The 18,742-nt window shown below is 47.1% G+C and overlaps 1 protein-coding gene across 14 annotated transcripts in view; it reads left to right on the forward strand.

Annotated features, from left to right (window-relative positions):
- The window catches only part of NFASC (neurofascin), a 687,691-nt gene that overhangs the window by 285,467 nt on the left and 383,482 nt on the right, over positions 1 to 18,742 (forward strand). The window lies entirely within an intron of this gene.

Raw genomic sequence — 18,742 nt, forward strand, 5'->3', positions numbered from 1 at the left:
ACTATGCCACTCCTATACTATGCCCCACCTATACTATGCCACTCCTATACTATGCCACACCTATACCATGCCACTCCTATACCATGCCACTCCTATACCATGCCACTCCTATCCCATGCCACTCCTGTACTATGTCACACCTGTACTATGCCACACCTATACTATGCCACTCCTATACTATGCCACTCCTATACTATGCCACACCTATACTATGCCACTCCTATACTATGCCACCCCTATACTATGCCACTCCTATACTATGCCCCACCTATACTATGCCACTCCTATACTATGCCACACCTATACTATGCCACACCTATACCATGCCACTCCTATACCATGCCACTCCTATCCCATGTCACTCCTATACTATGTCACTCCTATACTATGCCACTCCTATACTATGCCACACCTATACTATGCCACTCCTATACTATGCCACACCTATACTATGCCACACCTATACCATGCCACTCCTATACCATGCCACTCCTATCCCATGTCACTCCTATACTATGCCACTCCTATACTATGCCACTCCTATGCTATGCCACTCCTTTGCTATGCCCCACCTATACTATGCCACACCTATACTATGCCACACCTATACCATGCCACTCCTATCCCATGCCACTCCTATACTATGTCACACCTGTACTATGTCACACCTGTACTATGCCACACCTATACTATGCCACTCCTATACTATGCCACCCCTATACTATGCCACTCCTATACTATATCACACCTATACTATGCCACTCCTATCCCATGCCACTCCTATACTATGTCACACCTATACTATGCCACACCTATACCATGCCACTCCTATACCATGCCACTCCTATCCCATGCCACTCCTATACTATGTCACACCTGTACTATGTCACACCTGTACTATGCCACTCCTATACTATGCCACTCCTATACTATGCCACCCCTATACTATGCCACTCCTATACTATATCACACCTATACTATGCCACTCCTATACTATGCCACTCCTATGCTATGCCACTCCTATACTATGCCACACCTATACTATGCCACACCTATACTATGCCACTCCTATACCATGCCACTCCTATCCCATGCCACTCCTGTACTATGTCACACCTGTACTATGTCACACCTGTACTATGCCACACCTATACTATGCCACTCCTATACTATGCCACCCCTATACTATGCCACTCCTATACTATATCACACCTATACTATGCCACTCCTATACTATGCCACTCCTATGCTATGCCACTCCTATACTATGCCACACCTATACTATGCCACTCCTATACTATGCCACACCTATACTATGCCACTCCTATACTATGTCATGTCACACCCCAGTAGATCCTGCAAACGACTGCAAACCTAAAAGATTGTTGTTTTTAAAGCCAGTCCCCCTGCTCGCTTCGGAAAGCTCACCTTTGGTTCTTTAAATTGCTTGTAATCCAACTCTTCCCAGGCCTGCACCTGACACCGTGCCCTGGGGTGAGTCGGTCACCTTACCCAGGCCTGGTGTTCCACCCGACAGCCTCCGGCTGAATGAACAGCGCACAATTATTCAATTGAATTGTTTAATCCTCTAACAAAAAGATGACTACACAAATAAAGGAAGAGTTGTTAAATCCCATGAGTACATTACGCCATGTCACGTTGGCTCCTGCATGGACACTCTGAGATGCACTTTAAATCGGGAGCGGTGGCGGTGCATGGACACTCGGAGATGCACCTTAAATTGGGGACTTGGATCACTGTGTAGGGAAACACTAGTCTGTAGTTTTTTTTAAAAAAAACGATTTATTTTTAATTTTATTCATAGTGACATATAACATATGGAAATCAAAGTAAAAGATATAAATTGCATAGTAACAAAACATCTTTCCAGAAAACCATGCAGACCTTAATCATCAGTTTTAGAATATATACAGTTCAAATCTACCCCCCCCAAACTCCCACCCAACCAACGAAATATTACAAATAATAATGAGACTAGTACAGATCCATAAACCTCCACACATTTTTCTAAAAGATTAACTTTTCTGTCCCTCCTGTAGATATACAGTTTTCTTGCCAATCGCAGCACTTCTGAGAAGTCATTTCTTCGGAGAGATTGTAAAGTCTTCCAACAACTCATCCCCGCCCAGCATTATCGTCTTAAAGTCAAAGTTAATTTTCACACCATGCACCCCCTCACAAATTATACAACTATCCAACCAAAAAATCATGCACTCTTGTGCAGTTCCACATCATGTGCTCCAGAGTACCAACCTGGTGTACACAGCCCCAACATTCATCAGAATCAGAAATACCTCTTTTATACAAGCATTCAGGACTCCACTAGACCCTGTTTAGGATTTTAATTTGTCTTGATCTATCACCTAGGTTAATAGACCACAAATTGAAATGTTTGCACAGAGTTCAGCAGTGATTACACAGCCTAGCCTCTTACCCCAGTCTTCCGGGAGGCTGTCATTCTCCTTATACCTTTACCACAATCAACTTGTAAAGCCTGCTGGCCAGACCTCCACCTTTCCAACAGCCTTTTTCAATTGTCTATAAGCCCTATTTGAAAAGTCAGGAATATTCCATTTTCCAGTAACTTCTTTTAGTCATTTCCCTCCTTTTCCAAGATCTCCGATCCATTTGATCCCTCCCAGAAACCAGTCTGCCCAGAATAGTGTTCTCCCATTATGTTTGATCGCAGCATTATAGCAGATAGAGGCATTTGGTGCCTTTTACGGCGTCCACTCCTAACAGCCCAAGTAAATCTTTCCAAGTGCTATGCCAAAATTCAGTTGTGGTTTCTTTTTTACCTCCCGGAATTTCCGTCGTAGATAGGGTTGCCCTAGGGGTCAATGAACCTGCACGGCCCCGCCTCTTCAATCGTCCAGTCGTCTGGTTTGACATTAAGAAATGTGACGAGGAATTGAGCTGTGAACGCCAGATGATATGCACGGAAATTAGGTACCCCTAGTCCACCTTTATGCAAAGGTAGTTGACTTAAACGAGCCTGTAGACTGGTGACAGGTTGTCCACTAGGGTTAACTATATGTTGCATTTCATAACATGATTGATAAAAGCAGCACCATGTTAAGCAGAATGATGGGTATTCGGTCTCTATGTCTATATCCACAGTTCAGCTCCTGAAGAAGGGGAATAGGTCCCGAAACACGTAGAGCAACTGATTGACCTCTGAAAAATAAAGAAAATCCTTGTTGCAATACATCTCTTCCTTTAATTTTGTTGTAATCTTTTTGTCAGAGGATTAAACACTTCAATTGAATGATTGTGAACTGCTTATTCAGCCTTGGGGTGTGCAGGGGACGGGGGTGACCATTGTGATGTATTAGTTATCAGCTCCGTGTCAGGGTTGCGATTGCTCCTATGCACCCACATTATGCCATACAATATTGTGAATTTGTTTTACAATACTTGAATTCAGGTGTGCATTGTTAATTATTTGCATTGTTCTACCTGACAGCCCAGGCGTTGTGCAGAGGCAGCCAATAATTCTGCCCTTACATGGAGCATGTTAAAGACTGCAACTCCCAGAATACAGCACACGACTAGAAGCGGTGCTGTCCATCACTTGCCCCAATCTCCTGTAGGGCTGGGTAGAGTGATCTCTCCTGGGGACAGTACGGTGTGTCCCGCACATGCACACCTGCCTCTACTCTTGGACACCACAAGGCTTGTATGCGGTTGATGGGACAGGGTTAGCTTGTCCACCATGAGCCATCTTTCTCTCATACTTTCTGCATCAATCATTTATTTATTTATTTTTTTGGATTTGTAGAGGGCACTACAGCCCACAGGCATCGAGGCGCTATTACAGGAGCGTAAGAGGCCTTAATTCAGGGTTACAAGGAATGCGGCCCAACAACAAATAAGCTTGGTACAGGTTACTTAGTTACATATACAGAGATACGTACGGGTAGATAAGAGGGTATCATCAACACGTTTGATCAGAGCAAACAAGGCAGCAGGGGGGTACAGGTGAAGTGTAATAGAAGAGTCTGGTTTTGATGGCTTTGCGGAAAGCTGCATGAGAGTCAATTAACCTGATATGAAAAGGGAGGGCGTTCCAGTAGGTGGCAGGCATAGTTGGGAAACTGGTACCGCCCACACGAACTCTGCGGGTTTTGGGTACGGTGTTCCTGTTGGAATATGCTATACTGGTTGGCCTAGATGGGGTGGGTTTGGAGGTCCTTTTGACCAGGTATGGGGGTGCCATGTCATGGACACACTTATGCCTCAGGGTGAGGGTTTTGAAAACAATCCTTTCCTTAACGTGAAGCCAGTGGACCTGTCTCCTGACCTCAGAGATGTGGTCCCTTCGTGAGATACCTGTGGCAGCCCTGAGGGCATTATTTTGTTCTAGCTGTAGTTTAGCAAGATTCTTGCAGGAGGTCCCTACAAAGAGGGCGTTACAGTAGTCCAGTTTTGACCCAAATTTTGCCCTAGCAATGGTAAGGCAGTTCTGTTGGGATAAGAACGGTCTAGCTGCATGGCTTGTTTTCAATTCTGAGTCCTACCCAGCTAGGTCTTACTGGGTCACACTTTGTGTGCCCCCTATGAGCATGTTTAGGGTTTCCTGAAGGGGTCATACTAAGCTCGTTCTTGAGAGTGCCATTAATACGTGTTTTGCTCTTTCTTTATGACTGCAGCTTGACTTGTGCTCAGTGGTACATGCTTGCCCCTTTGGCACATGCTTAGCATGTCTATGTGATGAAGGAACCATGCATACGAATTTCTCTTCCATGGAGGGCAACAAGTGACATGGACTGCAATACCACGACTCCTTCCTAAAGGTAGCCACCAATGGACGGCGAGGTCTCTGGAGGCGAATTGAACGACTGTCGACAAGGAGAGCCATCACCCCATGGCCATCAATATCAAGGCCACAGAACGCAAACTGCACACTGACAGAAACGTACACATGAGATGCTGATGAGGGGAGGGCCGGTGCAGGGAGTCGCTGTGAAGAGTTCTTTCGGAGGCAGAGCTTGCTAGTACCTTTGTGATGATGCATAGGAGAACGAGACACTAGAGGAAAGAGCCCTCTCCAAACCAGAGGAACAACACTGGAACACCACAGAGTGAAGGCATGCGTCCGGCACCTGAGGCACAGAAGGAAAAAGATAAGGTGGCAGCAAGATCACTGTGACGAATCAACTTCGGGGGCACCAGTAGTCCTGGGATGAAAGTTGGTGTCTAAACCATCAGTCAGCCCCACACCTCTAGTACACCAGAAGGGATCCGAACAGATTGGAAACACAAGTCAATTATAAACCTCCTTGTCAAATTTTGGTAACGTGGACGGAACGGCAGGCTTATCTCCGCAAGTTCATATATCGTTGGTTAGTTGCAACACTGCGAAAATACAATTATTACCCAATGATAAGAGACTGTCCATTCAAGATTGTATAAAACTATATACTTTATTATGATTAGAACAGACCGTTCTAGCACACTGCAAAATACAACCCACCCTGTAAAGGAACACAGAGGACAGACAGTTTCATGAAGGAAAGAGAAGCACTCTGAATACTGACAGGAGGGTAGTTGGTAAAGCAATCAGTCTTAACTGTTCAAGGTTATTTGGTTTCAGCACCAAGGGAGAAAGGGGCCGTAAATGTCATTAGGGGCCTTCAGTGAAGGACCAGGGGGACAGAACCACAATGTACCTGGTGCTTGAGATGTTCTTGGTGCTCGACAGTGTTGAGTCAGTTCCAGGACGCTTTGCAGCTCTGCAACAGAGTTCAAGATGAGAGACAGCTGTGGGTATCAGGTGGCAGGCAGTTCGGCAAGCGAGGCTGAACGGAGAGCTGCAGGCTGGCCTAAACAACGCCTCAGGATCAAGAATCCTGTTCTCTGTGCTGGTTCTGGAACGCTAGCGGGTCGAGGCGTCTCGGATGGCTTTAGTGACTGCAGCATGACAACAGTCAGTGTTGCAGTCGGTCGTGGTTCGTGGGTTCAACTGCCTCGAAAATGTCCTTAAAAGTTGGACGCTTGTTGATGCTTGTGTGGCCCTCTTTCTAGCTTCTTCGCAGGGCTCGTGGCGTCCTTTCAAGGTGGACGGCCCAAAGCTGAGGCGAGTGTTTGCAGGCAACAGCCTTGTCCTTTGTTCAGAGACTCTCTGGCACTTCCCACCTAGGAAGTTTGCTGGCAGAACCTTGCAGGGCACCCTGTGTGCTGGCTGGTTACCGGTTCTGGAGCTGCTGGACGGGTCTTCTGAATCCGGTATCTCCCTCTGTTCCCTGGGAGATGTTTAGGGGAGGGATCTTGCGTCACTCTTGGAAATCCTAGCCTTCCTTCACTGGTGGAATATGTAAGGCAGACTACCTTCAGCTAGGGTCGATATGAGTGCTTCTTCTTACTCCTTTCGGAGTCATCAGATGATCTGCTAAGTGAGGGGCTCAGCCCTATCTTAAAGCCAAATGGGCCCCAGTGATTGGTGCAGGCTAAGCCTACCTTAAGGAAACATTCCGGGGTCCCCACCAACAATCTTCTGTTATGCGTGAGGTCAGGACCAGAGTGCTTTGCAACACGGAAGGTAAGAGGTGACAATGTGTACTCCTAAGACCCACCCATATTCCTGTCTGTTGTAGATCAAAGTTTCTCTCTGGTAAACTGAGCCCTCTGTGGCTCTTGATCAAAGCACAGGTCTCCCTTGAAGTTGGTGACGAGAACAGACCTCTGTCTCCCTCAAATCACATTCTTCCTCCCTCTGAAAAGGGTCAGCTCTGCAGGGGTTGCCTACGGTAAATAGTGGACCTAGAAATGCCATTCACTGTCCTTCATACAGAGCGGTGGGAGCTAGCTTCAAGGTGACACAATGCATATCAAAGAAGTGTTAGTTTTCCTGCCCATGTTAAGTTCTGTGACCAGGTAGCACAGGGTGGATCTACGGAGCCTTTGATATTTAATTAGTCCGGACATGAGAGGAGGAAGGTTGCTCTTCTCCTCTGGATATTTTCATGCACCCTCTCTGTCACCTGTCAAATAAATGTGACAGGGAGGACTGCACCTGTAGGCTGTGTCCCACAGAGTACACTGGACTATGTGTTTGTTGTGCGGCAAGCTTTAGAAAATGTGTGCGGTTTGGCCCCACACATTTTCAGAGGTTGATCTCATTCATTTTCATTTTTTTTTTAAAACAAGAAAGCCCAGGCAAGCACACACTCCTCGTGCGGATGGTCGAATTCCTCAGAATCCCCCAGATTGAGGAAGACTGAGAGACATGATAACTCGTTTGATGCATGCTGGGAAACAATCTAATGTCCAGCCCAACCCTAAGAAAGGCCGAGAGAGCAGGTTAAGATGAATCATTTGATGTATTCTGCGAAACTCTATTATTCACCTGGTAACCCAACTCTAAGGAAAACTGAGCGAGAACGTGAATGATTTGAAGCATGCTGGGAAATATTCTTAAGTTTTTGAGTGCCACCAGGCAACCCACCCGAGAGTTTTTTTGTGCTCACAAATGATGTCTAGTCACTTGAACAAGCAAAACACTGCATTGGCTAATGAGATGGGGTTGTAAATGCATCAACTACACGCGCTACTCTTTGAAATACCTGTCTGCATGTTCTCTTACAAGCTTCCACTGTAAATATTGTAGAGGGCATATTATGTAATGTGGAACGTGCTGGCTACTGGGTTCCATATTATGTGATCGGGGTTTTAGAAGGTGAGAGGGACGGTTGATAGCGGGAGAGTGAAGGTCATGTCGAATAGGGCTTGTACAGATGTACTTGCAAAAATAAATGATTACTGACTCCCTCATTGTGGTGGCTGCATCACCCTAACACTAGGCGACAGCAGCCACAGGGACCTTGGCTTGGGAGGTGGTCCAGAACATCTAGGCTTTCAAGGATTGCTCATGCCACTCCTATGACTGCCAGGCCTCCCTGTGTCAGTCTGCCGAGGATACCCGGATGGAGGCTTCTTCCAATGCCTACTGTACAGGAGCCACAGAGACCACCCAAATGCTTGAGAGGTGGTCAGGAGCTCCTAGGCTTGGAGGGATTGTTCATGCCGCTCCTAGGAGTGTCTGGCCTCCCTGTGCCAGGCTGCAGAGGATGGCAGGATGGAGGCTCCTGGCGCCTACCTGGCATTAGGCCATGGTGACCTCCCCAGTGCTTTGGAGCCTCCTCCTGTTCCTTCTGCAGAGGATGGCAGGATGAAGGCTCCTTCCAAGGCCTAGTTGACAAGAGCCATAGGGCGCGCCCAAGTGCGTGGGAGGTTGTCCAGAACATCTGGGCTTGGTGGAATTTGTATTTTATTTATTTATAGCACGTGCCAGGCCCAGGGGAATCCGGGCGCAAAAACTTAGTAAGCATATTTACATATATTCCACAACATACATATTACTTATTTGTCCTATTTACATATAATCCAGAGAATGTACAAGACGACAGTCGGGCTTAAGTTTACAGTAAGGTACAAAAGTGAAATTCTGGAGCATATACAAGCCAACAGTAAGACTTAAATTTACAATAAGGTACAAGAGTGCCCACAGTAAGTGGTTGACGTATGAACACAGTTAGGTGAGACAAAATTGTGAGTAGGCAAATGGCTCTGGCGAATACCCGAAGCGGGGGCTCCCTCAGCTTTGAGCAAAAAGCCAACATTTCGTTTTTGATTTGAAACAGTTGAAAGAAGGCTCAGTCCTAATATTGTATGGAAGGGAGTTCCATAGCTTTGAGGCCAAAACAGGGAAACTTGCGCCCCCGACTGTTTGGAGTTTGAATCTTGGCAAGGATAGGGAGTGTAACTGGGCACTTCTTTGGGGTCGGAAGGACATATGCAGGGAGAGGCGGTTAGAAAGGTAGAGGGGGGCCTTGTTGGTCAGGCATTTATGGGTAAGGGCAAGTGATTTCAGCGCAATTCTGTGTTTGACAGGGAGCCAGTGCAAGTTGGTCCTTATATCAGATATGTGTTGGTTTCTTGGAATATTTAGTGCCGCTCTAATGGCGTTATTCTGGGTAATTTGCAGTTTGGTCAGGTTGGACTGGCAAGTCCCCAGGTAGAGGGCACTGCAGTAATCGATCTCAGCCATAACAAGCGTTCTAGCTAGGATGAGGCTGCTGGGGGTGGTCAGGAAAGGTCTGCAGTCCGCAATGAGTTTGCAGGTATATGCCGATGCTGATCTGACGGCATTCATTTGTCTTGTCAAGGACAGGGTGGAGTCAAGATAGATGCCCAAGGTTTTTGTGTCCTTAGACACTTTAACGACATTGCCATCAATGGTGAAGGAATGATATAAGTGATCTAGTTTATTAAGCCGTTGAGCGGAGCCCAAGATGAGGAGCTCCGTCTTCTCGTCATAAGGCAAAGTTCGTGTTGGGCCATCTAAGCCTGGATTACTGAGTATGCTTTGTTCAGAGCCTTGGTATCTGCAATGTGATCACCTGTGATGGGGATGAGTATCTGGGTGTCATCAGCATAATTAGTGTAAGATGCACCCAGATAATGAAGGACATCAAAGAGTGGTTTGGTGAACACATTGTAGAGGGTGGGAGACACACAAGAGCCTTGTGGGACCCCACATTGGATTGGGGCTGGGTCCGCAGCCGCTGAGGGGGAGAAAACCCTTATATATCTGTTGCTGAGAAAGGAGCTGATCCATGCAGTGGCTGAATCAGAAAAGTAGGCGGCGGAGCAGAGGTGCTGACACAGGATTTTGTGATTGACCAGGTTAAAGGCTGCAGACCGGTCTAGGAGTAATAGTAAGGCTAGAGTTTTCAAGTCTAACAAGGCCGTTTCCGTCCCATGCCTGTGGCGGAAGCCAGATTGTCTTAGTCCAAGGAGGTTGTTGAGTTCCAAGTAGTCTTGAATCTGCAGGTAGGCTGCGCGATCAAGAATTTTGAGCAAGAACAGGACCGCTATAATTGGCCTGTAATTGGTTGGTATACTCGGGTCTAAGGAAGGTTTTTTTAGCAGTGGGATCACCCAGGCATCCTTAAGATTGTCTGGAATAGTACCTGATTTGAAGGAGGAGTTGATGAATGCTGTTATGAAGGGGGCAAGGTCATGCGCCGACTCCTTGATGATGGAGGCAGGGCAGGAATCGCCTTGGCAGTTTGACGATTTAATTCTATTGATAATGACTTCCACTTCAGCAATTATGAGTGGAGAGAAGGCAAACGGTTTGATAATAGGTGCTGCAAGAGGGGGAGTTGTGATAGGAGTAGGCTGACGGTGATCCTGCTTCAATTCGTTTTGTTTAACTTTAATTTTAGATTGGAGGGAAGCAATTTTATTCAAAAAGGCTAACTGGATATTAGCGCCCCAGTTGCTATCTTTGATGCACGTGTCAGGTGGAGTGGCCGGAGATTCCAGTTCCTTTAGGATCTTGAATAGTTCTCTAGTATTCGAGTCGGCTTGCATGATGCGGGTATTGAAGGACTCTTTTTTGGCGTGGTAGATGGCTTCTTTATAGTTAAGGGTTGCTAGGATAAGGCCATCCTTATGGGCATCTGACTGATGGCTTCTCAAACGGTTTTCCGCACAGCGTTTAGTTTTACGGAGCGCTCTGAGCTGAGGTGTAAACCAGGAGTTAAGGTGCGCGTACTGTTTAGGCTTTCTCATTTTGATAGGGGCGATAGCGTTTAAGGCTGAGAGCATTGCTTGATTGTAGGTATCAGCAAGGATAGTGGGATCAGAACAGGATTATGTGACCTTGTTTAGGGAGGGTAGTAAAAGAGGGGGCAGTTTCTCTTTAGTTATATCTTTTTTGTTTCTGGTGGGTATGGTGGGAGCCAAAGTGGGAAGGTGGCGTGCGGCTGAATCAATAGTGAAGGTGATAATATGGTGGTCAGACCATAGGCAAGGTGAATTAGATATTACATTGATGTTGCAATTAGTCTCAGCTAGCCAATCAAGTGTCCTGACTTTGATGTGGGTAGGAATTGGGATGTGCTGAGTGAAACCAAGGTCCGTTAGGATATTAGCCAGGTCCATGGCGGTAGGGTCATTAAGGTCACGGAAACCTAGATTGAGGTCTCCTAGAAGAATTATTTGGGAGTTGGTCTTAGATTTGTCCAATAATAAGGTAGCGATGTCATCCACAAAGGTGGAGGCTGGGCCAGGTGGTCTGTAGATAAGGTGAATGGTGGCCGTTTGGTTAGGCGTTATGGGTAGTTTGACTGAGATGAACTCCGACGACTTTAAGTTGGCATTGGGTACAACTCTAAGGCCAATTGTATTTTTGTGGATAAAGACAACTCCACCCCCTCTAGATTGGGCAGTGTTGCGGTCACAGCGAATTGTTCCTGCCGCTCCTTGGAGTTACCGACCTCTCTATGCCAGGCTGCAGAGAATGGCAGGATGGAGGCTCCCTCCAAGGCCTAGTCGACAGGAGCTAGACGGACCACCCAAGTGCTTAGGAGGTGGTCCGGAGCTTCTGGGCATGGAGGGATTGTTGCTTCTGCTCCTAGGAATGCCACTGTGAGGGATTCGACCACCCGCACAGTAGGCATGCACTCGCCTGGGCATTTTAGAAATTTTAAATGAAATTGAATGATGGTAGATGAATCTCGGAAAATGTGTGGGGCTAATGTATGCACATTTTCCTCTGATCACCGCACGACATACACATAGACGTGTGTACTCTGGGTGGACACAGCCTACAGTCGCCATCCCCCTGTCAAATTTAGTAGGAATATGACAGCTAAGAGTATATCAAGACATCTCAGAAGGGGGACGGGCAAAACCTTCCTCCTGCCAGGGCCAGCCTAATTAACTAACAAAGGCTCCATGGATCCCCCTGTCCTTTGTTAGAACGCTGGTGGCAGCTTTGCACACGAATCAGAGTTCATTCAAGCAGGCCCACGGGAGTTCTGGTCGCAGGACTAACCAAAGACAGGAAGACCCTGACAACAAACATTTCTAGCCTCAATTGGCAACCAATGTAATTCCTTTCTTGCCTTGGATACATGGTCTCTCCATCCAAGTCCAACAATCACCCTCACAGCACTGTTTTGTATCACCTGCAGTCTGGCACACTCTGCCTTCTCAATGCCAACAAACAAGCTGCAGCTGTAATCAGTCTCGGACCCTATAATAGCTCTTGCTCCTGTCTCACAGTTTACCAAAGAGATATAGGGGCAAATGTTTGCTAATCACATAATATAATATGCAGATGTAGAAACCAAACGGTTCACTTGGGCGTTCGTATTAAGATTTTGATCTAAATGAATTCCCAAAGTTTTAACTTTCTTTTTAGTTTCTATATCACATCCCGCCACCTCAAAGAGCCTATAATCAATTCCAAGTTTTAGAATAGTCTGTGCAGTTCCAACAACCATAAATTCAGTCTTTTCCTTGTTCAAAGCAAGATCATTCTCCACCATCTAGACATGAATTATATCCTAAACCTCGTTCACCCTTTTCGTGTCCTGCTCGTAATCGCCAGATAATGGGATGTCACATTGTGTGTCAGCATAATTTGTAAATCCGATGCCATTTTCTTCTAACAAATTAAAAAGTGGGAGAGAGAAGACATTATAAACGGTGGGCGACAAACAAGCTCCAAGGGGAACGCCAAACTGCAGCAGTGTTGATGCTGCTTTGGCTTCATCACTACAAACCCTGCACAATCTGTTGCTTGGAAAGGATCCTATGCAATCTTCTGCTGCACCGGAAAATACAGCCACTTCCTTCAACCTGGTGATCAGCAATGCATGATCCACCAGCTCGAAGGCTGCGGATACATAGATCTAATAGCATAAGGAGAGCTGTATGTCTCTTATCCAGGACACATAAAAGGCTGGACTTTAAGTCCAATAATGCTGTTTCAGTTCCATGTCCCTGTCTAAAACCGGATTGCTTTACATGTAAAATATTATGATTGGTAAAATACTCTCAAATCTGTAGATATGTCACACGGTCTAACATTTATAATAAAAAAGGCGTATTTGTAATGGGCCTGTAATTAGTTGGCTCAAAAGGGCAGGGACCAAACTTTTTCTACAATGGAGAAATCCATACACTTTTAATTATGTCTGGAACATGGTTTTCTGCAATAGAGGCATTAACACTTTTAGTTAGAATTACAATCAACATAGGCGTACACGACTTGATGGTCTGAGCTGGACATGAGTCCCCTTTACAATTTGTAGGCTTCAATTTATCAGTAATGCCCAACCATTCGGCCTCTGTTTCTGATCGAAAATTGAATTGAGCCTCTAAATGTCTTTGTATAATGCTTTTAGCCATCGGTCCTGCATCCAGCATTTTCCTCTTAACCTCGATATATGGTTTGATCCTATCAAACTTGTTCATCAGAGCCTCTTGAATGGATGAACCTCATTCAGCATCTTTTATCAGACCCTCTTGCCAGTGACCTGTCATGTCTGGGACCATGGGCCTCATTACACGGTAGGCGGTAAACCATGGCGCTATTAGCGCCATGGTTCATGCCGGTAATTTACTGGTACCGCCTTGGAGGAAAGGGGAATTACCGCCCTATTCCAGGGTTGGGAAGGCGGTAATTCCTCCTTCCTCCATTGCCCTTCCCCATTCTCATTTTTGCCCCATAGGGCATAATGGGAATGGGGAAGGCGCTAATTATGGTACCGCAAATTGCGGTACCGTAATTAGCACCCCGGTCCCTTTGCGGGTTCGTTTTTTAACACCTGCTAAAAGCAGGCGTTAATGTACCAACCCGCAAAGGGACCTCGTAGTAAGGCGGTAAGGGTTTACCGGTACCGGTAAAATACCGGTACCGGTAAACCCTTACCGCCTACTGTGTAATGAGGCCCTATGTATTTACAGTAGTCATCCCCGCAGGGCACCCCATTTAGAAGGTACGAGTATGTGTTTTGGTGGCGACCAAAAGTCTGGGCTCGCCGCAGCTTCAAGGTAGACCTGCCGCTTTAATCAGTAACCACAGAGAGCTCCATTGACCAGAGAGACTCTTTGATCCACAACAGACAGGAAGATAGGTGGGACTTAGTATTACATGTTTTCACCCCTTTACCTTACCTCTTGCAAACCACTCTGGTTATGACCTCATGCATACAGGATATTGTTGGTGATTGGTTCATTAAGGTAGGCTTAGCCTACACCAATCACTGGGGCCCATTTGGCTTGAGGGTCGAGCAACTCTTTTGGAAGAACATCTGAAGACTTCGCAAGGAGTAACAAGAAGAACTCATCTGGACTCTGGCTGAAGGTACAGTCTGGCGTACAGCTTACAGCCAGTGAAGGAAGGTCAGGATTTCTAAAGAGGGATGCAAGATCCCTCCCCTAAACATCTCTGAGGGAGATACATAATCCAGAGGACCCTCCAGCAGGTCCAGCACCGGTACCCAGCCTGCACACAGCACGCCCTGCTAGGCTCTGCAGCAAGCTTCCTAGGTGGGAAGGGCCAGAGAGTCTCTGAACCAAACCAAGGACAAGGCCGTTGCCTGCAACACTCTCCTCAGCTTTGGGCCGTCCGTCTTAAAGTACAACACGAGACCAGTGAAGAAGGTAGGAGGAGTGCATTGATAAGCATTAACCAGTGTCTGCCTTAAAGGACATTTTCGAGCCCCTCGAGCTGCAACCGACTGCACCTCTGACTGTTGTCAGAACGCAGTCGCTAACGTCATCCAAGACGCCTTGAAAAGTGCTTCAGACCCGCTGACCAGCACTGGGACATAGATCCCTGACCCTGAGCCGCCAAGTAGGCCAGCCTGCAGCCATCCATTCAGGCTCACTCGCTGTACTGCCTGGTGCCCGCTCCCTTCTTGAACTCTGTTGCAGAAGCTGTAAATTGTCCTGAAACCGACTTGACCCTGTTGAGCACGAAGAACATCTACAGCACTGTGACGAATCAACTTGGTCCAGGGATGAATATCGGTTTCTAAACCATCAATCAGACCCACACCTCTAGTACACCAGAAGGGATCCAAACCGATTGGAAACACAAGTCAATTATAAACCTTTTGGTAACGTGGACGGAACGGCAGGCTAATCTCTGCAAGGTCGTGGATCGTTGGTTAGTTGTAACACAACACAGTGAAAACACAATTATCACCCAGTGATAAAAGGGACAACAGACAGTTCTAGCACACTACAAAATACAACCCACCTTGTAAAGGAATGCAGAGGACAGACAGTTGTAAGAAGGAAAAGGGATGCACTCTGGAGACAGACAGGTAGTCGGTAAAGTAATTAATCGCAATAGTTCAAGGATACTTGGCTTCAGCACAAAGGGGGCAATGGGTCGTAAAATGTCACTGGGGGCCTTCAGAGACGAACCAGGGGGGACAGAACCACAATGTACGTTGTGCTTGTGAGACATTTGACCATCCTCCCGGCGAGTGGGCACTCGCCTGGGCTTTTTTGATATTTTTAAAAGAAATTGAATGATTATAGGTCAACCTCGGAAAAGATGTGGGGCTAATCCGCACACATTTTCCTATGCTCACCGCACAACAAACACATAGTAAAGTGTACTCTGGGTGGACACAGCTTACAGGCGCAGTCCTCCTGTCATGCTCAGTTGGAATGTGACAGCCAGGAGTACATGAAAGCAGCAAGAGGAGGAGGGCAACACCTTCCAGACTCTAGATTGGGCAGAGCGGTAAATGCAGTGATAAGTACCGCCCAACTCGTGATGAGGCCCACTGTGTGAGGGATACATTGAGCACAGGCCAGAGCTTCAGCTGATGGGTATTTTATGAAGGCAGACTAAAGGCAGACAGGCCTCAAGGGTAACCGTCCCACCCACTGTGAGAAACCTGAGGGCATTCTCACTCCTATTCCCCATGGGTCCTCTGCGCAGGTGGCCAGGGCAAGGCCATCGCTCTTGGATCCTGACGCTGGGGGTGGACAAGTGAGGGAGGATCATCTGGGTGTGGAGGGTCTTTGAAGACTGGGAGTGGGATGCCCTTGGGAGACACATGGTATTCCCCTTTTCCTACTGACACCCAAACCTTCCCTCGCCTTCATGGGTTCTTATGAGTCAACTTCCCTGACTTCCTCATAACCACTAACGGTACTGTGACAAGAGGCAACCAGGAGTAATGAAGACTATGTGCTTTTACCACTCTGGTACTGGGACGATGAAGAGGCCTGCTGACATTTGAAGAGGTCAGACATGTCTCCTTAATGATAGTCAGGCGGGTCTAAGTGGACATTTGCATCTGCAGCCTGTTAAAGGGCTGCAGGTGTATACCAAGCCCAATCAAATGGTGTCAGGGGGAGAAGCAGTGGTGGTGATGGTGGATCAGCGGCAGAGAGGTCAAGAGAAGCAGCGTGTAGCTGTATGTGTGCAGCACGCCGACGATTCAGAGGAGTGCAGCCTGGGAGCTGGGGCTCTGTGGAACTGAACAAACCCTGAAGAGGGAGCCTTGCTGGGGGGCTACCCCTTTTTCTGGTGTTTGCAGTGCCTATTCTCCTGGCGGCCAGAAGCAGACCCAGGAGTGCCTGGGGGCAGGAGTTGGAGCACCGAGGCAGAGAGCAGAAGGCTGAGAGACTTTTAGTATCTGTTTATTTCAATCTTCTACTGACTTAACATACGAAAAGGCCTGGGTAAATGGGAGGCAAGTAAGGGCCTTGATTTATTCAGGAAGTAAGCAAACTGCTATACGGGCCGATTTAGTTAGAACAAAGGACCTGGAAGATGCAGCCCTAGTTAGAGTTGCATGTGTACACAGAGACAATGAAGTGTTAACATCCGGGGTGAATCCTGTGAAATATCGCCAGCCATTATTTCTGGACTCCCCGAAGAAGTCATTCTGGGGCGGAATTTCCATACCTTCTCTACTCTCGTACAGGAAACTCCACCTCCATTTGGAGATTTTCTACCCCAGAGTTCTTGGCAAACGGACTACTACTCCCAAAACTCTCCAGTATGGGACTGGGAAAACTCTGAGCCTAGGAGACCCGAAACAGCCCTGAAAAACCAATTCATAGGCTACTGTAGAGAGACAAGTAAAATCACTTCACCTCTACCAATACCGGTCACGACATTGCAATGGAATATGCAAGAGTTCTTGGACATCTCTCGTCCTTGTTCTCTTCCCAGTCCTAACAAAGTAGAACCTGGACAGAGAACATGCATAGCCACTTCGCACAGGGGAAGGGTATGTGAGAAACCTGAAGGTGTCTCCCTAGGTAGTCCCCGGGGATCTGTTATCCAGGTGGCCGGGACACAGCCATCGCTATTGGATCCAGTTCCTGGGGGTGGACCAGTGTGGGAGGATCACCTGGATGGGGGATCTTCAGGGAGTGGAAGTGGGACACTGAAGGGTGAGATGTGGTATCCCCTTCCTTTTGACACCTTTTCCCCATCCTGTCCAGTAGGATACTCCAGAAACTCTACCCCCCACCTTTCCAACATGAACACTTTCTCACCCTGTGAATGACAAAGGACTAATATCAGAGCTGTTTACCTGACATGTTCAAACACAAGGGTCAGTGAATTGCTGACAACTACACATACCTCACTGCCCTTTCCCTTTCCCACTGGGATAAAAGGTGGAGCACAAGAGCACACTCTGAGCAAGGCTGAATGCACAAGGAAACAGATATTCCAGATCGGCAGTTCAAACGAAGGAGAAAGGGGGCGAGCCCTGAAAGGATGTCTAAGAGGGAGTTACGCTTGCCCTTTTCAACCCAGACCCACAAAGCCTAGACAAAAGAAGCATACGACTGGGAATCGCAGCTGGCGAATGGTGTAACGTAAATCAGCAGTACATGGAACCCTCCTGTACTGATAGCTAGGGCGGGGAGACGTGGTTGCCATGGTGGTACCATCCTTGACTCCAACAGCAAAAGGAACACCAGCAAGTTCAGCACAGCCGGTGAGTCAGAAGAACCTGACAGTGGGCCGGACTGTGTTAGACTCAAGGTTGCAGTGCTTACATTAAGAAGATTAAGAGACAGAGGTCTTTTATGAATGAACTTGTTGCCAGAGATAGAGTGATCTGGCGCCACGTGGACACTCATTCGAAGGTCTGTGGCTGGTACCCCTCTCTCGAACAAGGAAAGTGTTGAACTGAATGATAGTGGAACTACAAGTACCAAGAGGCCATTGAGAAGGCCGGTGTGAGGTGTCAAGGTGGTCATACAAGGGTGAAGCCAAGCCCTTTGTACAATCGAAAGTCCTTGGCACATTGTACAAATTGTGAACTGTGTATATGAACCCGATTGAGGGAATTGTAAGACAGGAGTTTGCGCCCGGCAGAGGCGAACACCGTGCAAACTGTTTTATTGTAAACAAACACGCCGTTGCCATAGGCTAACAAAGTGACCCAGCGAGACCTGATCGCCCTTTGGAAGTCTTTGTGTAAAGTCGGCAAGTGTGGTGGAAGGTCTGAGCCCGGATGAGGGGGACCTCACAAAAAGGAGGTTGTTTAAAAAGACATTGAGACTTTTGAATATTACGAATAAGGAACTTGATTGAAAGACGACGATGGTATACCCGACTGAGGGACGTCAAGAGAAAAGTGTAAAGAAGCTAACTGAATAACATTGTGACGACAGGTGTGAACCCGACTGAGCGATGTCCACAGTAAATGGATGGTCTGAGCCCGACTGAGGGAGGCTAATCTTTAAGAGGAGGTTCGGAGCCCGGCTGAGGGGGATCCAATGGTGAAGAGTAATCACCCTACGTAAAGGTTAATGGAAGGAACTTTTGTTTTGTTGCTTTGGCTGAAGAATAATCACTCAACATGAAGGTTATCAGGAAGAAATTGTATTATTTTTGACATACCAGGCCCTCTGAAGTAAGAGACTT

Source organism: Ambystoma mexicanum, chromosome 13 (genome assembly GCF_040938575.1).
Source record: "Ambystoma mexicanum isolate Mex_15411 chromosome 13, UKY_AmexF1_1, whole genome shotgun sequence".
Taxonomy (NCBI): domain Eukaryota; kingdom Metazoa; phylum Chordata; class Amphibia; order Caudata; family Ambystomatidae; genus Ambystoma; species Ambystoma mexicanum.